We start from the raw sequence: 24721 nt of genomic DNA on the forward strand, positions 1-24721 counted from the left end.
TCGTGCGCTTGTGGCGAAAGTGTTTTATGTTCTTTATAATACAACCCCAGTTAATAGAGTCAGACACACTTGCAGAGCACACACGCAAGTCCTAATGCTAATTAAACATCTGAAGGTAATGAAGTCTGCCAGGTTAACTTGGAAATGTACTAAGAAGCAACATTTTTTCAATCTTCTATTGTGAAATTTTGAGCTTGAGCAAATTGAAGCCTCAGTTTCTTAGTGTTGGCTGACAAGAGTATCGCCTCATTGCGTGTCCGACCGCTGTAGGCATCAAGGTTTGACATGTTGTGTGTTCAAAGATGCTCTTTCGAATGCCTCGGTTGTAATAAACAGTTATTGAGTGACTGTTGCCTTTTTTGGCTCATTATTTTAGTTCATGCTCTCAAACCCCGAGAAAGCTGTGCTGCAAAAATCCCAGTAGATGAGATGTTTCTGATAGACCAGCCTGTCTGGCACCAACAACCATCCAGTGTGCAAAGTTACTTAACTCGTCTTGATGCTCGTTTTCAACTTCAGCAGGTCTCCTCCACTATGGCTACGTGCCTAAATGCAAAATGGTGCCGTGTGGTTGGCCGGTGAGAATGTCTTTCCGGTGACTACGCCTGCAGGATGCATTTGGCATGGGACCGTGTGAGTCACAAGTCAGAGAGCTTTGCTTTTACACTTTTGTTATGTCTTCGATTTCTGGGCCCTGCACAGTGATTTTCTTTCTCTTCCAGAGTATCTCATGTGGGTAAGTTAACATTACTGTACAGAGTAATGTATGAAGTTACAAAGCATCAGCATGGTGATGGCAAAGTAATGGCAGATGGTACAGTCATGTCCTGTGTGCTGGTAGTTAAAAACTATGTGAAACACTATTTTATGTCTGTAGGGTAAATCTGCGCATCACCGTACTCTCACACCTGTTGAAGGCACCGTCAGCAGAAGGGTTGTATTGTGCATCTGCACACATGCAACACAGCTGGTGTTGATTTAATTGGTGATATCTGTCTGAGGCTACGTCCACACTAATGCGCTTTCGTTTGAAAACGCATCGTTTTCCCGTCCACACTGAGACGCCGTTTTCCCGAAGGAAAACGCAGCGTTTTGAAAACACTCTTGAAAACACATACATTTGAAGACGGAGCTGTCCCGTCGCAGTGTGGACACTCAAAAACGCAGACTTTCGAAAGCAATGACGCATTTTAGTCATGTGATGCAGTCATGTGACCAAATAAGCAAAGATAGCGGAGGGCATTAAACAGCAGCTGTTTTGTTTGACAGCCCTATTAAAGATTAACATCAGCCTGCACATGCTCCTGAGAACTTTTCTTCAAATTCTTTAATTCTCACTCGCTTTTGGACCTTTGTACTTTTGTGTTACTCGCAGCAACAACTCCGCCTCATTGTTAGTGCATTTAACAAACTCGGTGCTTTTCCTCAACATTTTGCCGCGACGTTTCAAAGAGCCGGAAAGTAAATAAGCGGCAGACAGAAATGAGGCAGGTCGAATCTTCTTGCGCAGGACTGGAACGTAAGTGTTTTCGGCCGTTTCAATGTGGACGCACAACTCGGTGAAAACGAATGAAAACGATAGTGTGGATGCGGAGCGTTTTCAGACGAAAACGCCGTTTTCAAATCTATCCGGGCTGGTGTGGACGCAGTCTGAGTTTAAGGCTTTGGTTCCAGTGCCAAGTAAGGTGTCTGTGGGACATGCTGAAAACATCAATAAATCACACCTACGACACATCTGTCTCACACACTGGTTGACCAGTTAATCAGAAACTCCAGTTAACAGGAAACACCAGCGTCTGCTCTGGATATGGTTCACTGAAAGGTCAGTCACAGAGAAGCTGGTCAGTCATTATATTTCACTCTGTAATCGGGGATGTCAGAGTAAGAACAAGAGAACAAAGAGATGATTCTCATGCTTCCTCGGTTATTTTCCCAAATCTGCTACAATCAACTGGCGAAAACACTAAAAGTCAGCTTTGCTACGAGCTGCCAACACTTCGCCGAGTCACCAGCATACTGGAGGTCATTGCTCTAAGCAGAGATGCCACTAACTCCAGTTCTCCCAGCAAAGACACAAACAAGTTACGAAGCCGCCACAGAGACATCATCTCTCCAGCACATCCTGGTCTGCCCTGATGTCTCTTTCCATTTGGACATGGCAGAAACATATCACCTTGTTTCCATCAGTAAAAATAGTAACATCGATCAATCAGTAAAATCAAAGGTTTAATTCAACTCCTCGTTTTGGAGCAGCAACTTAAAGCTGTGGCCTCAGATTTGGGTGCTAATTCTCGTCCCCACTGTATCAAACTATATCAACTATAAACCACCCCAGTGTGACGTTAAGGTCACTGCTCACATAACCCAGAGGGAGCACATCATTCACAAGCCTGGAAATTCTGTCCATAAAAGTTAGAACTGGTGACAAAGACCAGGCCTGCGGGAGCTCAGCTCCCACTGGAAACAAGTTCATGTAACAACGGAATTTCATATTAATGGCTGTATAAATTTTAACATGTGGCTGCACTCGCCAATCACTTAAGATTAATAAATATCAAACTCTCTGTATTTAGAAACTGAACCTGACTCACAGGTGGGACCTGCAGCCCTCGCTTAGACATCTGAGAGATGTCTAAGATAAGTGTCTACGGATTCCCTCAGCAAAAGAAATATCTATTTAAAAATGATTCGTTCAACATCATGTTGTCACACTGAAATGTCAGCTTTCATTTTTACAATTCTTGTCCTTCAGCCACCTGAGCAGCCCTTTGTACTGGATGTCTCTGAGCTCTTGTACTATTGCAACATGTAACAATCATCATTACAAGTAAAATAACTCACCTGGAGGATTCAACGTTGTATGTTTCTAATATGGTTCAAGCATATTGCCAAATATAGTGAATGAGGGAAACAGCATTGCAAACTTCCTCCTCCAGGATGTAGACAGAACCACACCTCTCTGAAACAGTTTCAACAGAAACTCGCATGTCACTGCAGGACCGCTGTATTTAAGTGGGTAAACTCAAGCTATTTGTATATTAATAAACTGGCAACTAAATATATTTGTGCACACACGGTCTACTGGCATGGATAGCTTGTCTGCATGATGCACCAGTACACATGCTCTACTGCAAAGATTGTCATTGTGTTGATTTTTGCTTTGTGTTTCCTTTCGTTACTTTTCCCGTTGTATGTTCTACAATAAAAAAACAAAACCAAAAGATAAAGCAACACAACACTGTGGCGCTTGTAGCCCATGAGAGCCATAGCAGCAAGACTGGGACAAATAGTTCTTATAGAAATGACAGTTAAATCAATCAATCAGCTGCACAGCATTCAGCGCAGCTAAAACAATGGGCTGCAGCTGAAACAGGGTTAATATGTCTTTGCTTAACAAGCAGGCAGGAAACAGTGGGGTCCTCGGCCGCATCAAACAGGAAGCTACAGTGATATATGATAAATGTAATGCCAGTAGAATTAACCTACTTGAGATAGACTGATTTATCCAGGCCAGCCTGTGCAATTATAAGTAATTCTCTCCACAGGTGAACCTGCTATTTTAGAGTCTTCCACGAAACACAGTAGCTTGTTTGTTACTGCGTTTCTTGTGGCGTCCACGGATTCCACAAGACTACAGAAATGCATTCATGACAAGTACAGCACAACTCCATTTTTCCACCTTCACCGCACATCAACATCAAACGTGAGCTCCAATAGAACAGCGAGCTCATGCAACCACCGTATGCCCCAGCACACATTAAAATCAGACTGGGAGAGAGAGGAGTGGTCACAGTGTAGCTTCCTTTGAATTTCCTCATTTCTTGAATGATAAGCGAAACATGAATCCCCATCAGCATCTCTATCCATGCAGATGCACACGGTACTCTGTCAAAACTGCTCGACAGCTGAAAACTTTCTCTTTTGGAGGAAAAGAAACCTCACAAAGCTCTGATTGTTTCCATCAGTTTGACTGAAAAACCCTCTTCCACTGTTTACTGTAAAAGTTGAACAATTACAGAAAGTCTCACAGAAACAATTCAGAGAAAGTTTGGAGACAATTTCAAACATCTTTGACGCATCATTAAGTGTGCTGTGACAGGAAGGCAGGGAGGAGGCTAAGTGCTGGATTTCTAGTGTTTCTGGAGCAGCATTACTACTGTCTGCCAATAGCACTGTAGAGACAGTTGCAACACTTTCATGTGCACTCAGCCGTCTCACAAATCACAACACGCCCATTCTGCAGCAACTCACACCTCAGCTTACCAATCACACTGAGACCTCTTAAGCTCTAGTGTATCTGATTTGTTTACTTTTCAATATTTAAGCATATCTGTGATAGAAGGTCGAAACAAGAAACTTTTTTATTCAAAATCAAATATCAATTATATCACCAATGACATATCTGGAAGCCCCACTGTGCACCTCACAGCTCCTGTTTTACTCTTTTGTGGGGTTTCCACAGCCCCCCTATGCCTGTGTAGATCTTCTTGAGCAGCAGTTTTGTTGTGATGAATGGTGACATGTCCAGGATATAGCCTGTCTCCTGCTCAAAGTCAAATAGGACTGGCCTCAGCTGCCCCACATCCCAGGATTAGATAACCATTTAAGAAAATTATGGATGTGTTGGATGGATCCATCCATTTTGTTGCTGCAAAATAATGCGATGAGTATGTGTCGATTAATGAAAGGCACACAGCCGGGTCCATGGTGACATGAAAAGCACACAGGAACTTGAAGAAGTTTTACAATAACCATCACAAGCAGGGTTTATCATCCAGAGTCTGAGTCCATTTGCATAGTTCTGAGAGTACACAGTAGGACAATGAGAGTTTCACCAATGCAAAGTGCTCATAATACACTGGGTTAGCAATAAAATGCATTTAAATGAGATCTATGACTTAAAAAGAGTGTTTTTTAAAAATAAATTGTACTACTGAAGGATACAAAGCCCTGTTTGTATGTGTGTTTGGTCGTCTGACACCACGTATGTTTAACGAAAGAAAGAGACTTTTTGTTCATTGACGTATGAACACAGAAACATGTGTGTGGCTGAGTGATGAATTACCGAGCAGTTGACAGAAGTATACTAGTGTCCGTACAAGCTCCATTTCAGCTTAAGATAGAAAGAAGACGAAACAAGAAAAACAGATCTCAAGAAAAGAGCCAATGAAAAATGTCAGATTTAAAGAGTTTGCACTCTGTGTTTGCTGTCGACTGTCTGTGAAGAGACTGCATTTCCTATCCAGCAGAGCCGCCTAAAAGTCTTTACATTATTTATGTGCAGCCTTCTACAATCTAGAATAGCTCATAGCTGAGAAAAACTCTCAGAAATTTGAAACTTTATTCTTGAAAATGATACAGTGACAACAAATCAGAAAAACATAACCTCTCAGGAATCCAGCTTCTCGAAGATTAGAAGAGAACTTTGTAGTGCCTCCTCATGCAGCAGCTGTCAACATAAGCACAGGTGAGTCTTCATGCCAGTGTCCAAAAAATGACTGAGCTAACAAGCTTTCCATGCAAGGAACACTAGCGTGTTGCTATTTTTTGACTGACATAACACTCTGCACACCCTGACCACTTGATTTCATTTATTACTACATGTCTCATTTTGACAGTTATGCTTCATATGATTTCATTAAGGTTTCTCGTTTTTTCCCGTTTAAAATAATCTATTAATCTGGTTATTTTGTGCAACAGAAAAATACGTGTGCTTGCATCTGGGGTTGTGCTCACACTCATAACCTAAAGAGAATTCTCTGCTTAATCTGGAGCATTGCTAAGCTGTTCTGGGTCACTCACACTACCCTCTCTAAAGCCACAACACTCCTCTCCGGTCCTCGTCAGTGACCAGTAGTTGCAAACCAGCTTGTAAATGCAGGGAACTCTTCATCAGGGCAGAGCCTGATTTTTCTCTCATGGCCGGGAGTAACCGCCAAAAACAAAAAAAGACAAAAGACAGCAAATATGGGACTTGGATTAATCATGTGGGCACAAACATCACTCCAGATGAATTATTATGTTCTTCTGAATCTGTTTGCTAACAAGTGCAGGACAGTACAGCTTGTTGTAACTCAGGTAAGGGAATTCGAAAGAAATTCATCTTTATGCTGATGACAGCGTCTGGATATGTTGCTCTGCAGAGTTTCTCACTTGTCTGTTTTCTTTTGCCTCACACATGTAGCTAAGGTAAGTCTGTTTAATACCAATAGCAGGGCCTCGGGGGGTTAAAGAAAACATCTGATTTATAAAGCAACACAAAAACAAGCTAAGACATCCCAAAGAATTCAGTGCGATTGTATAACAGCAGAGAGATGATTCACTGTTGTTGAGTGATGCTAAATTCTAGACGACCATTAGCAGAAATATTTGTTTTACAGGGAGTGCCTGGAGGGCTGCATTACTTTCATATTTCTAATTCATTGTGAGCACTGCAGCAGCGCTGAGGTAGGCTATGGTACCAGGCAGACCTTCTGCACACAGCTGGGCTGAATGCGTTTCCCCAAATCTGATCGATAACAACACCGGGGTCAGAAAAAAAGCTGAACCAAAGGATTGCAGATACAGAGCCGAGAGATATGGATTTCATGGAAAAGCAAGAAATATAAAGCACAAAAGGTCAAAAATAAGGGCTATGATGAGGAAGAACCTTTCTGATTGAACCAGGATGGGTAAGGTGTGATTGTTTTTCTTTGCACACGTTAAAACAGAAACACTGGAGCCTTAAATAAAGGTAGCAATGCTGAAGTTAATGTAATGCACTGTGTGGGGTGCCTAGATGATGCAGGTGAGAATAATTAGTCCCACTCAAATCTAGCTAGGCAACAGTGCCTGATGATTATTAATGGGTACATGTGGTTATGTACTTGTGTTTTAGAAGGAACAAAGCGAAATGACACAAATGGACTTTAAAGATGCTCGCCATCTATCTTGGCACCTTCACTATGGAACAGCACGCTCAGTTAAATGGCTTAAATTTAATTTGAAAGCCTGTTTTTTAACCTGGTTGATGTTGAAGATATTTTGTTGAGGCATACTCAGCAGATCCTGTGTTTACTTTTTCATTAAATGTAAAATTTAATGCATCCTTTATAATTAACATGTGGGTCAGCACTGCAGAGGTCTTCGTCCAGTGAGGGGTGGGAAGCCCGTCAGTCACTATCTCTGGTTCTCTTACAAGGTCACTTTCCTCTTCAGCTAGTGTGCAGGTCTTTGTCTTACTGTGTAAAAAGCTCTGAGATGATGGTTCATAAATAAAAGAGTTATTGACATGTTTTGACTCCCCGAGAGCCATTGGATCGCTTTCCTTCAGCAACAACAACAGCAAGTCTTGCTATGGTGCTGGTTGAGGAATTAACTGCATTTTTGCCCCGGACTACTTATACGTACCTTTTGGCGGTTTGTATAACAGATTATGCAGATAGTAGTGTACTAGTGTAACACAATGTCTGGCTTCACTGTGGAGATGGTGCATACTGGATACACTATTGGTAGCCATTCAGTAAAAAGGACTGGATGTTACAGTCCCTGATAATGCATTGCTTTAAATGGAGAAATGTTGAGGGATGGCTGTTACGAGGAAAGGCAGCCCAGACACTTTACCAGTTTGGGACACATCGTCAGTAGTGGACCTGTGTCGGGTGTTTCAGCCATTATCACTAGACACCCTCATCCAAGGAGGCCCTGCCAGGGTTGATCAGGGCCTGGAGTGTGTCCTTTCCCCAGATTTTCTCTTTTCCACACTCTCCCAATTCATCCAGCGACCCTGACTGGCCAGCGCCACGGCTCTGGCATGTCTGGCTGTTTCCTCCTGTCGTCGCACCTCCTCCACCACCATTTTTCAACGTTCAGTTACAGATGCCTGTTGCCACTGATGTTACTGCGCCAAGACCAAATCCTCCTCTTCCCTGTTGGACGTGACCCACCACACCACAATGCCGAAGAGCAGATTTCGCCTGTAGCACAAATGTGGCTGTGGTCCACTTCCTCCTTTGGGTAATAACCCAAACTGGAAGCACCAGAGCTTCAGTTTTCCTGGGAGTGCAGTGTTGTTAATCCGCTTGAGGTCATCAGCCAAGTTCTGCCTTAGTTGTTCTAGTTGCCATGTATCATGGAGGTCTGCATTATACCACCGTCCCAGGCTCTTTATGGGCTTCTGTAATACTGTTGGAATTGGTTCTCCACTGATATAGAATTGCTCGGCTGTCAGCTTTCCTTTTACGATGGAGATGTTGCAAGATTTACTTGGCTTAAACTCCATCCTTGCCCATTGTTTTCCAGGAGCTTCTGTAGGAATCGCCTAGTACATGGTTTTGTTGTTGTAATGATGGTCATGTCGTCCATGTAGGCCCTAATGGGAGGAAGACGAAGGCCACTCTTGAGTCACCTCCCACTACCCACCAGGATGCCCTCAGGACCAACTCCATTGCCATGATAAATGCCAGAGCAGAAATCTCCAATTTCCAGGTGCTCCCAGGCTGTGGCGGTATTCTCAGCTGTCACACAAAACTGTAAATCCTGAAAGTACGTCTTGACCAGTCCTGTGATGTGGTTTGGTACGCTGAAATAGTTGAAGGCCATCCACAACATCTCGTGCGGAACTGACCCAAAGGTGTTGGCAAGGTGTAAAAAAAACCACCCTTTGTTCTTTCTTGGCTGTTTGAATCTGGTGCCAGATGATGCTGGCATGCTCCAGACATCCCGAGAAGCTCCGCATGCCGGCCTTCTGCACGATGTGTCAATACAGGGTGGGCCATTTATATGGATACACCGTAATAACATGGGAATGGTTGGTGATATTAAAGTCCTGTTTGTGGCACATTAGTATATGTGAGGGGGCAAACTCCTCAAGATGGGTGGTGACCATGGTGACCGTTTAGAAGTCGGCCATCTTGGATACAACTTTTGTTTTTTCAATAGGAAGAGGGCCATGTGACACATCAAACTTATTGGTAATGTCACAAGAAAAACAATGGTGTGCTTGGTTTTAACGCAACTTTATTCTTTCATGAGTTATTTACAAGTTTCTCTTTGTTCACAGCCATCGACATGTCGAAGAGGTTAACACGTGAGGAGCGGATCGAAATTGTGTTGATATCTGGTGAACGCAGTAACTGGGTCATTGCAGCAGATTTCAATGCAACCTGCCGAGTCAAACCACCGGTTATAACTCGGCAGGTGTTGAGCAGTCGAAGACAGTTTCACGACTGTGCTGGTCAGCCAGGTAAGGTCACGTTCATGACTGCAGAGCATGTGTGAACACACCTTAACTCACTGGACTCTTGAATGTTTTTGGTTTCTACTTATCAGCGTCCTGAGCATCACACTGTACACATTTATTGAAAATGTTGATTGGATTGGATCAAGCTGTCACTCAGTGTTGACAGTCCAGTTAATTTAACAGAGCGCCATCACTCAAAGCTGCTACGACTCCCACATTTACATAAAACCAGGTTATTTTTTCATTGATTATGTTTACTTGTAAAGGCGTCACGTAGGACAGCTCATAACAGTAACCCATTTAAAATATGCGAGGTTCCTTAAACAACACGTGAACCTTTAACACAACTTTGACTCTCTTACAAAACTTGAAGTTTTAAAGTTATATTGGTGAGTGATCAAATCCTTTGTTTCCACTGCATAAAGCACGTGTTGCTTGGACACCACAAAAACACAAAACACATGACTTACAACCACGTTTGATAACCTGTTTCGCTTGTTATGAACTAATGACATGAGCGCTGATATGAACAGCACATATGGGAGTTATGGAAATATGATTAATTTTGCTCAGGTGTATTGGATTTTTTGAAGCAACCCCAGTGGATCCACAGACCACACTGAGACCAGCACTCCTGGTGAGATCTGACAGAGAAGGTCACGACTTGCTGTACAGGAATGAGGGTGCTCCTCAATCACAATGTGAGCCAGTGGTTTACTGGCAGCCTCATATTCCCCAGACAGGCAGCCACATACAGGGCCATGTATCCCCTTCATCAGGAAGAGAGGAGTGGCATCTATCACCATCAGGCCTGTCAGGGGGAGAGCAGCAGGGTGGCACAGAGTCAGCCTGCCACAACTATAGGGACCAGTAACCACACACGATCACACTACATCCCGTCATGTTCTTAAAGTGGCCGTATGGCATTCTAGACATGAGTGCACAACATCATATGTTCATTCATAATTAGAAAAAAGGGAAAATTAAACAGCTCAGCTGTATTAAATCTATTGCAGCTCTATGAAATGGGTTTTTAAGGTTTTTGATATATTTGTAATAGTAAGTCTTAGCTCCAGGAGCTCAGCTTTCAGAAGCCCACAGTGAAAATATGAAAATAAGTTTGCTGCTTAGAGTTCACATCTGCCGAACCCATCGAAGAGGACGGCTGTGTGACAAAAGGAAGAGAGACTGCAACCAGATTTTCTCATGTTTGTAGGCTGCTATAGGTAGCATTTAAAGAAAATATAAGAAGAATGTACATTAATAATTTTGATCAATAGGTGGATCCTAACATATAAAAAGCTAGCAAAAAACTTTCATTATTGTTTGCAAGTAACAACAAGAACAATGGAAATAACTGAGCTCTGCACTGACAGCAGGATAGACCTGACAATGTAGAAAAGTATGCTGGAAGGCATGATAGCAGGGCCCACTACCTGCAACCTTCTAACCTCAAAGGGAATCTAATCCAATTTTAATGCACTTCTAATACTTTCACCAGCAGAGCCAACAGACGCAGGATTCCTTAAAGGCTTACTTTGTGATAAAGAAACAATCCCCTTTCTCCAGGAGAGCTGGAAGTGTCACACAACCAGATGGAGAAAAAACAACAAAAAAGACAAACTCGTTCATTTTATTCATGTGGGGAAGTGAAGATGTCAAGAAAATATCAAGCAAAAATAAATGTGCTGATTAGAAATCTTTCATGGCTTCTCCTGTGAAGAACAAAAGCAAGAGATTTTAGGAAAGCTCTCGAAAAAGCCTCAAGCTTCAATACTTGATTAGACGTTGATACAAAAACCATAATGTCACAAATAGAAAGGCGGTGAGCAGTGAATTGTTTGGGCTCAAAGTTTCCTGTCTGTGGTTTGGATGAAGGTGAATTCAAAATGAAGTTTGAAGTAACTTAATAAAGAGAAACCAAATAAAAGTTCAGGGGCAGTCTAGACTTCCTAAATCTCTTTAGGACCCCTCCTGCCACTGGCCGGGCAGACAAAGTCAAATTAAGACAAAAAGTCTTTAAATGAACTTTACGACTGAGTTTTTGATCTGGGGAGGGGGCAACAGCAGTACTATCACTAATCATAGGTTGGCTGTATTAATGTCAACTAAATCAAGTTACAACATTTTATTAATCAGCCTTGAAGAATACCCCCCCTCCCCTTTCACTCATCTAACTCTGTATTACAGGGGCACCACATCTGGCTTATTGTCACAGTCTGGCGAGGGCAGACTGTATGAATTGAAACCGACCAAAACCAGAGCAAAAGTCCAACAAAAAGGGTGCAAAGAGCCCATGAAAGGCACTAACGCTCTGGAGACAGTTCTCAAAACTTTCTGAGGGCCGACCTGGAGGGTGACGGCACAAAAGTCCAGAGTTAATTAGTTCAGGGGGCCGTCCTGGAGGTCGATAGCATAAAAGTTCATAGTTCAAAGGTTCAGGGGGCCGGCCACAAGTCCAACGGTGGTGACGGAGCAAATCAGGGGGCCGACCATGTGGAAGGTGGCAGTGGCGAAGCAGGTATGGCTGGCCACACTTGGGCGGTTCGGCTGGTGGCCGGCGGCGACGAGGACGAGACCTGTCGGGTGGCTTGGCTGGCGGCCGGCGGCGACGAGGACGAGACCTGTCGGGTGGCTTGGCTGGCGGCCAGCGGCGACGAGGACGAGACCTGTCGGGTGGCTTGGCTGAACCTCCAGCTGGCGCTGCAGAATCAGGCGAGGCAGGGCCGGCAGAAGCAGTGGCATGGGCCGGACCAGACGAGGCTGAAGACCCCGAGGCTGGAACAGGCGAGGATGAAGACTCTGATGAAGCCGGACCAGGCGAGGACGAAGACTCTGATGAAGCCGGACCAGGCGAAACACAGGCCGAAGCCGGACCAGGCGAAACACAGGCCGAAGCCGGACCAGGCGAAACACAGGCCGAAGCCGGACCAGGCGAACCAGAAGCAGAAGCCGAGGCTGGACCAGGCGTAGCAGAGGCAGAGGCCGGACCAAGCGTAGCAGAGGCAGAGGCCGGACCAAGCGTAGCAGAGGCAGAACCAGGTGACAATGAGGCAGCCACAGCTGGTGGCTGGACGGGCTCCTCGGGCCCCCCAGCTGACGTGGCAGGAGGCTGTGTAAGTTGCAGCAACACACAGTCTATAGTGGGTGAAATGAGTTTGTATGAGTTCTCAGACTGAGGTGTGGCAGAACCAGGTGAGGCGTCGTCCTCAGGTTGAGGCGCAGAAGCAGCAAGCGGTAGCGCGGCAGGTGGTGGTCCTGCAGGCGGCGGCACGGGAGCCGCAGGTGGTGGCGCTGCAGGTGGCGATACGGCAGCTGCAAGTGATGAAGCAGAAGGTGGCCGGACGGGCTCCTCGGGCCCTCCAGCTGGCGTGGCGTGAGGCTGGACGGGCTCCTCGGGCCCTCCAGCAGACGAAGCGTGAGGCTGGCTGGGTTCTCCTGAACCTCCAGCAGACGAAGCGTGAAGCTGGCTGGGTTCTCCTGAACCTCCAGCAGACGAAGCATGAGGCTGGACGGGCTCCCCGGGCCCTCCGGCTGACACTGAAATTGGCTGCACCAGCTGTACCTCCGTCTCCGGCTCCAAACCGGCCTGGATAGCAGTCCCACAACAGCTTAGCTGAGCCTGTTGGCTAGCATTTCCTGTACAAACAGTCTCTTCACAGCCGGGCTCATGACCCGGAAAGGCAGTGTCCGTTCCAATAATCTCCGGAGAAGAAACATGAGGAGCCAAGATATAGTCACTCACTTGTGTTCGTGGTGTGGAGCGTCGATGGCGCGCACGCCACTTTTTCTTGAAAGTGGAAGACGGCGGTGCAATAGGCGGAAGTCCCTGGTAACTCCGAGGTCCCCCGAGAGCCAGTCGAGAACCCCGGAAAGAGGGCTCGTGCTCCGGAATGAGCCATGGCTTCCACCGGAGCTCCTCCTCCAATAGAGTGCAGTATATCGACTGACGCTCGTCGTAGTCCAAATCTATGGCGTCCAGTGCTTCCTCGCACTGGACCGCGGCAAGAGTATGGCGAGACTGTGATGAGGGCGTGGAAACTGGTGAGCTGAGAGGTGGTGACGCTGCGGCGAATCTCAGCGAACCGACACGAACACACTCAGGTTCCGGAGGCAGCAATGAAGACGACTGATCGTGGGGTTGTTGTGACTGGTGGGTGCTGGAAGCCATTTCCTGACTCGACAGTTCCTGGGCCTGCAGCATCTCTTTTACCCTTGTAAAAGCATCCACTATAGCAGGTGAGCCCGGGAGCTGAAGGAGGCGGGGATCCCTCTCCATAATAGCTTCCGCAACGTTGACCATCACAAGCTTGCTCTTCAACTCGGGCGCTGTAAGGACGCAGTCGAGGATCGCTTGGATGCGAGCCATCTCCTCCAGACACTCGGTGAGAGCTGAATCTGCTGAGTCCATGACTGGTCAGGTCGTTCTGTCACAGTCTGGCGAGGGCAGACTGTATGAATTGAAAAAGGACCCAAAATGCAGACTCCAAGGAACAGGGAACAAAACTTGAATGTTAACAAAAAGCGAGCCGTTTAATATGGCTGGAAAAAAAGGTACAAACAAAGGGCAAGGCAAACTGAAGCAAAATTAACACAAACCTAAACTGGGAAATCTAAACAAACAATAAGAAAAACCTAGACAAGAAACTTGGAAGCATGGCATAGGAAACATGGCGTGGACAACAGACGACCTGACAATCACACACTGAAAACAGAGGACTTAAATACACAGGAGGTGATTAGGGGAAGTGGCAACACCTGGGGAAACAGCTGGCACACATGAACATAATGACGTCACAGTGGGAGAGTAAAACTGAACACGATGAACACAGAAACGCCAGACCTCTTCACAATAAAACAGGAAACAGAGTGAGATATAGACATGACAACCTGAACTTGACAACATAAGCCACAGACATGAAATACATGAAAAGCAGGGGAGACTTAACATGGTGGAAGCACGAGGGGGAAATAATAACTAGAAACACTTAAGCATGATAACAAATGAACTTAGGAACCTGAAGGGCTTACATAAACTAAAACATCAAAAATGAACTAAAACTCAAAACACTGGGTCATAAGACCCAGGATCGTGACACTTATGGCCCAAGTTCTCACTTCAGCTGGGGACATTCCTAGAACACCTTCATTAGGGCATCCATCAGCCACCGCAAATAGCATTTCCCCCCCAATGTGGAAGAGCAGGAGATCTGATCTTAGCCTTCAGAGGAAGCTCAATTCCATGAGACAGAAAGAGTAGTGCTGGTACAATCACTGGTACAGTCACCCACAATAAGTCTGACTTATTTCTAGCAAGTGGACCAAGCTCTGTCTGTGGTTGTACAGGACTTACCAAAATAAACTGTATCATTAGGTCCAGTAGCCCATACTCCCAAACCACCGCGCACACGGCCCCACTGATTAAATCCATGAGGGATTTAATCACATGTGGTCTCCACGTACATTTCTGCAAACTGGCTGTGAAAACTTATATACTCACATATATACTCACAGGTGACATTGAGAAGGTAAAAAGCTAGTTCAGTGTTTTATAGCCTGTAAGAAAAGCACATTGTTCATCCTGAGCGACTGATGGGCAGAATCTCCTTTCCAGGAAGCAAATTTAAAATTCACAAATGCAACAAATGAAATGGTCTTAACACAACAAAAATAATAATACTTTAGTTTCCAGCTGCCCTTCTCTCTAGGACTGCACACGTTCAGATGGACAAGAATAGACTAATTGACCCATTCAGAAAGATCTGAATGTGCCGTGGTAATGAAACACCACGACAGATCAGAATTACTGCTTCTCCGTTCATTATGTCGTCCTGTCATGTCCCTTTGAACACAAGCACCAGCTAATACGATCTAATCCTGCAGTAAATCCCACCTGCGTGAAGAATAGAGTTTTCACTTTTCAGTGAAGCTCCTACAGCATGGCATGTACTCCTGTTCATAGCAGTAAGTAAAGTTGTTTTGCTTGGTCACAGAACCACCGGAGGTCTTTGGCACAAAGTCTTTTCTTAGTTTATTTAAGAGAAGATCGTGATTAAAGTTCTGAAATGTGGATTTGTCACATTTCCAGTTTCATTTTGCTCCTTCATCCTGCAGTGTGTAAGGGAACAAAGTACAAAAACCCTGCTTTGGTACTGACATTAGAATATAACCATCTAAATTACTGCTGCTTTGATGCTTCCATTGTATCCATCAAGTTATCATAACCGAAAGAAGAGAAGGAAAGGCCGAATCAACCACTAGAGAGAAAAAGAGAGAACAAATGGAGAGTGGCTGCTGAATGGTTTTATTGTGCACTGCTGATAAGCTCATCTCCACAGCCTATAAAAGTGTTCGGCTATTATGTTGCAGACTAAACCCCCTCACCTTAGTTTGCCATTAAAAGCTTTCCTTTACTGTCTCTGAGTCGGGCCTTTCTCAGCTTCAAATCTAAAGTCCGCGGAGGTAACAGCTGCAGTCAGTCAGGACATGCAGGTGGTAGTGTTGGCTCATCCTGAGCTTCCAACACCAGAAGTTGAAGTCACCAAATGTTAGTGTACCTTGAGTCCCTTTAACACCATTCTTATCAAGTACCCACAGTACTCATATGTAACCATCTAATCTAAAAATGAAGCCATTTACTTCAGATGAATTATGGATCAGAGACATCGAGGTGATTTTCTCTGCCCATCAGGTCACTCTGAGATTTTAAAACCTCAACCAAGTTAAAATTTTTACTCCTGCATGAATCTCAGAGTAAAAGGGTGTAAACCATGTTGTTGTTTCTTTATTTTTGTGCGTTGGTTTTGCTGCCCATCTATTTTCTACTTCTTATCTCTGATCAGAGATGCCCAGATATCTTTCCCACCTACTCTAGAAACGACAGCATCTCTCCAGCATGCCTTGGGTCTTCTGCCGGTTGGACATACCTAAAACTTCTCACCTAGAAGGCATCGGTCAGGTATCATATCAGATGCCCAAACCATCTCATCTAGCTCCTTTTGATATGCAGGAGAGGTAATTTACTCTGAGCCCCACACATATATTTCTAAGGCTAAGTCCTGACACTTTGTACCTAAAATCCCTTTTCTTTGAGTCACTACCCACAGCTTAAGGTCACTGCTGAGGGTAGAACACAGATCAACCCTTAAATTGAGGGTTTCACCTTCACACTAACACAGACCTGAAAGCCGTTTGTCAATCTCCTGGTCCAGTTTCACTCGTTAACAACACTCTACGGCTTGAACTTTTCTACTTTGGGCAACGACTAATCCAAAGAACCAAAGCCTTAGATTTAGAAGTAACAATTTCCATAGCGCAAGCTGGAGGTCACCACAAAGCCAGGTTTGTTTTTTATTTTGCAGCTTACATTGTACGCTCCTGTTTTGTTGTTATTTTCTACAAGCTGTATAAAAAGCTATATAGATAATGTATGAAGTAATCCAGGCTGATAGATGGTTAAATAATATTACACAGAAGTAACATATGTGGTGTGTTAGCATAATAAATGTCTGTCCCGGTGCAGCTGTGTGAGGCTTGTCCAGCTGTGGGCTGTCTACAGATCACAGTTACTTTGTTTGTTTTTGTTGTGAGTTTCTAAGTGATGGACATAGCAACTATAGAAACGTACATATAGTATTGCTACTTGAACCTCGTGAATTCACCTGTGTTATCCTCATGTGCATCAACCATTTCATTTCACATCTAACCGAGTTGGAGTTACTTACATGCAACCTCGCTTGGAGAAATGCTGCACAGCCATTGTGGTGTATTTATTCACATAAGACGTACGCGTTGATGTAAGCCTACCGTTAAAACCCAACCTACAGTATCAGCTCTCATCCCTCTCCCCAGCGAGCAGTCCCACCGTGCTCCACTACAGACACTGATTAGTCCACCTCATCCCTCTGGAGACTGTGAGATCCTATACAGGCTATTTGTCGACAGGGTTATTCACTTACTGATGGCCCAGACAGCTGGCAGGAAGAAAGACTGTCTGTCAGCTGGCAGCCGCAGCACACAGATGAGAAGCAACCTTCAGAGAGCTTGGAGACATTAATGCAGTGAGATGAAACGCTGCACTCATCAGTTACCAATCACTTCAATCTTCTCATTAATCTACACGTCTCATCCCAACATCCTAATCAATTATAGTGACAAACAGTCACCTCTACTCACTGATGTGTTTTTGCTGTAATTATACAACATGATCAAAACAGATTAAACATGCAGTATAGTTTTGTAAATACTAATCGCCAAGTATTTTATCTATTTTGAAAATAACTAATGAAACTGAAGTTTCTGCACAAAACCCCCACAGCCTATATGATGATATTTCTTCCTTATTGCCATGAAAGTTTGGATGTCGTGGAGTGCAGCTACACAAAAATTAATTAAGAAGAAGATTTATGGAGCTCTGAAACTCAAGAATACTCAATGAAATCTGCACCCTTGATTCACACATGGGAAGCAATTTCCCTCGAGCAGAATATAATGCAAAATAAAATTCTGAAAAACAAGGCAGTTGGAGTGAAGGAGACAAATTACCACGTTTTAGCAACTGACCGTATTTAACTGACCGTATATAACTGACTGGGCATCACTTAGTGCATTTTGAAGCCTCAAATTTTGTGTTTTGGCCACTGATTTTTTTTCTATTTAGCAAAGACTCATCATGTTTGAATAAGAAGGGTGAATTTCTACGTTACTGGTTATTTGGTTAGCAAGCTGCAACCATAAACTGCACAGGTACAATGCACAGCATGCACTCTTGCCAACTAGTGCTGAAATCACACTAGAATTTACTTCCTAAAAACTGGGGCGCAGAATTCTTCTCCCCACAGCAGGATATAACAGTTTGTCTGTCAGCAGGGTCCAAAGTTCAATGTCCAAATTCTGTGTGATGATTGAAACCAATAACGGCTTTAGCTGATTAAATTTTGGTGGAAACTGGGTCAAAGTCAGCGTCACATTAAATGTGAAAAGCTGTAAGACCTTTATATTACCCATAATGTTTTATGAATTGTCTTCAAATTCCACGATATAGTAGCCCCTCGGGGACACGAGCAGCTACGTTGGCTAAGCATTTGACCTTGGCCTTCATTATCAGCACCCGAGATCAATCAAAATCAAGAAAACGTATATTATAATATATCATATGAAAGGGCATGGAGAGAGATGTGCAGCACACTTTATTTTCTCAATACAACATCACAATGATGCCATAAAAATTCAAAATCATGCACTACAATAATATATGTTTAAATCTCAAGTTCTACAGCCAAAGATTTCAGACAATTTTGCTTCCGTCATTGGGGTAAACATAACATAACATAACACACCTTTTTAGTCTGTAGTGCTTCAAGGTCAGAGGTGAAATCAGCGCCTTCTTATAAAAGCAGGCTGACGTCAGCATGTTGGAATAAAACCTCATAAAACATCAACGTTTTAATATAGGCCTTGTCCTTCAGGGGATTTGCACTCTGTGGGTGCTCTTGTTTTTCAGATCATATCATTTAAAATGTCATAAAAAGCAACAACACTGCAAACATAGTAAAGAAGTCAAGTTTATTTGCTCATATTAGCTGAGCCTCCCAGGCAAGAACAGGCTCTGGCTGCCGTGTGGCAGCACATCTGTAGTTCATGTTCCTAACTTTACTCTCTTTGGATTTTGCTAAGAATGAAAGTAAACTAACAAAAATTCACTGTACAGGTTTTATGAAGGGAGAAATCAGTCATAGAGGCTAAAAGCATGTTTTGTACAAGCCTGCAGTGACATTTAATTCTGCTAAAAATTTGGACATTTTAACATGCAAGTATTTGGTGAACGTCTTTGGGGATTGATTCAATGTTGAAGCGTCAAGTATCCATCAATGTCACAGCATTTTTTGCAGATAGAGAGATCTATCTATGGATATATAACAATAGCTTCTCTTTGTGCTTGTTCATGTTTGCTTTGTGATCATAGCTCATGTGTATTCTGATTAGAATAGGGATTTGTGTTGCTCTGCATGTTTGTAACATATAGGTTTATATGGTTGATGGTAATTATGAGACAATGTGTTTAAGGGTTATTTTGTGGAGAAATGTGAAAGCATGAAGGCGATGGTGGTAACTGTCAAAGCAGAGCCAATAATAACCCAATGAGAATCGATAAGGAATCAAATTGATAAGTGATATCAATAATGGGATAAGAATTGCTAAATTCTTTTTCATTTCCATCCCGAGGGACAGGAAGTGACATCCTTTATATCCATAAATCTCTTTTTTCCTAAAAAATGATCCTGCTGGTATGAGATGGTCACCAACAAATTGTAAGAACACGTCATTCTAAAAAGATTGTGGAAGAACAAACAGTACAACATCAGTCAGTTTCCTGTGTTTCTTGAAGATGGAAAGAGATGGCTTGGGTGAATAATTTATGTCCATCTAAAAGCCATCTCTCAGCCAATTACTGCCAGAGCAGCCTATTTTCCTCAAGGGCCAGCGTGCTGTGGACCCTAAATCTCTACAGTCCTTAGCAAAACCATTGTAACACTTTGACGACACACGGAAACAGAGGTGAGCTATAGGCAGCGAGGCCTGTGATCCCATTTTAAACATGTTAATGACAATTTGAAAGTGTCTGGTTTATCATGTGCCATCACTTGGACTGTGGTTTTTCTGACATTAAACAAACCGTTTGTGCCACACTATAAAGTGAAGACGTAGCACTGTCTTCACTTACCCACAACGGGCTATTTGTCTCATTTCCACCTCCATATTTTCATTTGTGGACTCAACTAGTACCTTTGCACTTAGACCCCCGGAGAGCAGTCATTTTGGTTTTCTACCTTAGACCCCCGCGGAGTCATCATTTTGCGTTTCTACCTTTAAAAGCCGGAGAGCAGTCAGTCAAATGCTGGAGTCATTCATATGTATATTAGGTCGTTACCTAGGAATTCTGGAGGGAGGGGAGTGGGGGTGAGTGATTGAGGGGGTGGGGGAGTGGAGTGTTTCAGTTTGCCATCTTAACAGCCTAATTTATAACAGCTGAAGCTAAAAGCTGCCTAATTATCTCCTGCAACTGAGTTCACATGTAAAGGAAAATTAATGACATTTAAAAGGTAAATGCACCGTAATGCCAAGCTAGCAAAGCACAGTGACACAATTAGAGCATCAAGTTCAAAAAGCAATCAAAGAAAATAGTCTAATTCAGATTGCAGGGCTAAGAAGGAATTTATAACTCTAATGTGCATCCATCCTGAAAGTGATTTGGCCGTCGAGCGCTGTTTTGTAGTTAAGAGTTGGCCACTAGCAAATATTCAGAACTCTCACTGACCAAATGAAGCTCTGATGTATTTAACCCTTTCACTCACATTGGCAGTCACTTAGTTAAAAGTTTAATTTAGGACTACCCAAATCTACCAAAATCCGAATTGAATTCAAATTAATTTTATTTGTTTAGCTTCAAATCACAACAACAGTCGCCTCAAGGCGCTTTATTTGTAAGGTAGACCCTGCAGCGGGGTAGGACTAACGTTCCCTACCCCTGCCCTACAGTAAATCCCAACAATCATATGACTCCCTATGAGCCAGTGCTTTGGCGACAGTGGGAAGGAAAAACGGCCTTTTAACAGGAAGTAACCTCCAGCAGGACCAGGCACAGGGAGGGGCGGGGCCAACTGTCGCAACCAGTTGGGCTGAGAGAAGGAAGACAGGATAAAGACATGCTGTGGAAGAGAGACAGAGGTTAATAACAAGTGTGATTCAGTGGAGAGAGGTCTGTTAATACATAGTGAGAAGAACAAACACCCAATGCATCATGGGAATCCCCCGGCAGCCTACGTCTATTGCAGCATAACTAAGGGAGGATTCAGGGTCACCTGGTCCAGCCCTAACTATATGCTTTAGCAAAAAGGAAAGTTTGAAGCCTAATCTTGAAAGTAGAGATAGTGTCTGTCTCCTGAATCCAAACTGGAAGCTGGTTCCACAGAAGAGGGGCCTGAAAACTGAAGGCTCTGCCTCCCATTCTACTTTTAAATACTCTAGGAACAACAAGGAAGTTTGCAGTTTTGAATTCAATTCTGGATTTAACAGGGAATTTTTCCAGTAGTTATTTTGCCCTTTGTCACTTTGTGGCACTGAATATAAGTGACTTTCTGTGGGATCGGTTTGAAAGATTGCTGCTAATCATTTGCTTTGTTGATGCCCCTCAAATTCACTGACATGCTGCAGGACAGAATATTATTTAATTACAGATAATCTCTCCTTCAAGGCTGCCTTCTTATACCCCTCTGGACTACCTTGCGGGTCCTGAATTGTCTGAGGGCACTTATAGGAAGAATAATACTGCAATACTATATAACATACTATCTACCACAGATTGCAGAGGCAGCTCCAGGAAATCATCTAAAATTAGCAGCCAGGCTAGAACAGATCCAGAATGAGCCAGCTTTGAATGAGAGATGTGCCACATGTGCTTGTGATCACAGTCTGCACGGAGAGCATCATTACCTTCTGAATGCTTGCTGTTCTGATCTGTTGGTAATCTTTAAGCTCAGCTGCTAAATTTTTATTTGTGAGCTCAGTACAGTAGCTTCCATCCTTCACAGCTCAAAATCATCCTAATTTATCTTATACTGAGTCTCGGTGGGACGCCTCACTTCTTCCTCCATCAGAAACTAGCTGTTTTAGCTCCTCCAACTTTAAGGCCAGCTATCCTTTAAAGCAACTGTCTTTTGATTGACCCTTCCCAAACAAGTGGTTTGAACACCAGGCAAATGGGAAATCTGTGCTCACAAGCAGAGCTAACTGCCTAAGAGATATAATCTTTCTATAACATCATCCAGATCCAAGAGCAGACATTAGACATTAACCAAACATAGAGGACGCCACTTTACAGAACAAACTAAGCATACTGCCATCCTGCCACCATCTGCATTATCTCCATTTCACCAACACTCAGTGCTGACAAGCTGTTGTTAAAAATGAAATGAAATAAACCAAAATGAAAGGCATTGTGTGTTCACTGTGATAGGATGGTATTACTGTTTGAAAGGCTAAAATCAAAATGTTCCACTGGTAGAAAAGCTGCTGATTACATTTTGCAGTAGGCCTTTTAATTACAGCTCCCTATTTTATGCAATTATGGACTAATTAGGAAGCAACAACACAGTATATTATTGCAAATTACAAGTCAGAGGAGACACCAACACTCTAAGGAGAAAAGTAAACAGTTGTTTTGTTTTTTGTCACTAAATACTATTGTTGACCTAAAACGTCTACTCTAGGCTTCGTGGCTGTAGAACATTTGACGTGTGACGCACAGCACCACCAAGGCAGGAGCTGTGCCTCCACACCATGCTCCCCCGTGCCAAAGGTCACAGACAAACTGCAGCTTTTAAGGCGACGCTTCCTGGCAGAACAGCTGCTCACGTCCGCCTCCATAAACACTGTTAAATATGAATGCTGACGAGCCAGCGCGTCCCCAGGCTGCGTGGCTGCTTCCACTCCCGGTGGCCAAACGGTGTGGGCCGACAGAGACCTGTGCAGTGAAGAGTAGCTGGGTGTGATTCAGGACAGTAATGTTTCCCCCTCATTCCTGTTTACCTGAACATGATTTTGGTCCATGCACGCCAAATAAACAAACATTTTTAACACCTTCTTATAAAAAAAAATCACTCGGTTTGTTTAGGATTAAAAACAAAATACATAATTTGAGTAAAAATGTAAGTGTTGCCACTTCTTTCAAAGTTCAAAGCATATGTGAAACACATTCGTTTCTAAGTTGTGTTTAATGTAACAAAAAAGCATCAAGGAGTGAAAAAAACAACAAGCTATGTTTTTATGAAATTATGCCTCTGCATGTTGATCATCCAACCAGAGCTCGTGCACTCCAAAGCTGAGACTGACTCCTCGTTCACGTAATCATTAACAAAACTTGTTAATCTCCCTCAATGTCAGCTTAACCAAACTAGAACTAGCCTTTGATATTTTGAAGCACAAAAGAGAGCTTGTACTGTATGTCCTTCAGCCACTGCCTGCCCTGTTTTGTGAAAGACAAGTTGAACTTTGACTACCGATGCCTGTGGGCACAAGCTTTGAATTGCACAATTAAAACAGACAAAATAACACTGAATAACTTGGAAAACTGACCCCAGATAATTAACTCAAAATAGCTTTTTGAACCCTACTTGGTAAACAAAAAGCTACTCATGTTGAACTATTATTAAGTACAAAGTAAATTGCAGCATAAACACTAAAACGTAAGCGCCTGAAATTGCACTTACTCACGTGCCTAATTCAGTCTCAAAGGGCTACTTCATTTGAATGTTTCATAAATAAAAAAATTAATTCAGTCTCATCCATTTTTAGAACACTGTGACATCCACATCCAGGTCAAATTCAATACCTGCCGGCACAAAAATTTGCCTGTGCCCAGCAGCATCAGTGAGTCACCCATCATTCCTCTCTGCATCAGCCATCACCACACTCATGGATCTGTAGGCAGACGGCTGATGACAAATATCCCCCTTCGTGTATAAATGATGACATATATTCAAAGAATCGCAGCCATCCCCTGTTCTCCACTTTATTGTCCCGTTCAGCCCGGCTTAGTGAAATGAAGGAAAAGGGTGGTTGTCTTAGGCCATAACTCCTGTCATAACAGCCAGTCAGGTGAGCTGCCGGCTGCATTCAGCAGGCGTGTGCAGACTCATCCTTTTGCTACTGACTTCACACAGACGCGGTTGTGAATGTTTTCAGTGGCTGCTGGAGGCCTACAGGCTGCACTGTGATAACTCCACTGACTGCTTCAACGATGTGACAGCAGAGGAGGCTGTAAAAACAGTCGCATTCATCATTCATTGCTATTGGAGCTTGGTCACACCAGCATTTACAGAAGCACAATTTTCAACCCCCCTGCCAGACGAGACTGTGATACTGGGTGATTCAGTGAAAGTATTTTTGCACGGCAACTACAGTAAGTTTGAAGATGGTGGAAAAACAGCTGTTTTAACAAGCGAACTACATAAACAGGGTTAAGGCTGGGAAAATTAAACCTAATACAATTACACCTCAATGAGATCAATGATATGACCTCCACATCTAAAATGTAAGCAGCAGCCAGCAGTTTATGGTGCATCATAAAGACTGGGACAGTTTCAGTGTGGACTGGTAGGAATAACAGACAGTGGTCAAGTGGTACGTAATGATGAAGTTCAACAACCGACGATATATGTCTATGTATCTGAGCAGAACATGCACAGTATAACAGGTGGGTGTGGCTACTGTGACATCACCCACCTGTGTCTGAAGTCCCGTCACCTCGAGGTGAGCATTCCCAGCAGGCCATCTGGGCTGCAACGAACAAATGAAAGGTGGCGCTGACTAACATCTTGTGATTGATGCACTGTTAGCCAATAAGCATGTGGTTTCATAGTGCAGATCCTTCTTTTGAAACATGGTATCACCAAGATTTTAAGAATAGACATTTTTTTCTATATGTCCTGAAACAAGAGTCCA

The 24721-nt window shown here is 43.5% G+C and overlaps 1 protein-coding gene across 12 annotated transcripts in view; it reads right to left on the reverse strand.

Annotated features, from left to right (window-relative positions):
- ptprfa (protein tyrosine phosphatase receptor type Fa) overlaps positions 1-24721 on the reverse strand; it is a 376185-nt gene that overhangs the window by 274696 nt on the left and 76768 nt on the right. The gene's annotated exons all lie outside the window — the stretch shown is intronic.

Source organism: Rhamphochromis longiceps, linkage group LG15, assembly GCF_057381845.1.
Source record: "Rhamphochromis longiceps isolate RC_006_pf linkage group LG15, R_longiceps_female_GT1.1, whole genome shotgun sequence".
Taxonomy (NCBI): domain Eukaryota; kingdom Metazoa; phylum Chordata; class Actinopteri; order Cichliformes; family Cichlidae; genus Rhamphochromis; species Rhamphochromis longiceps.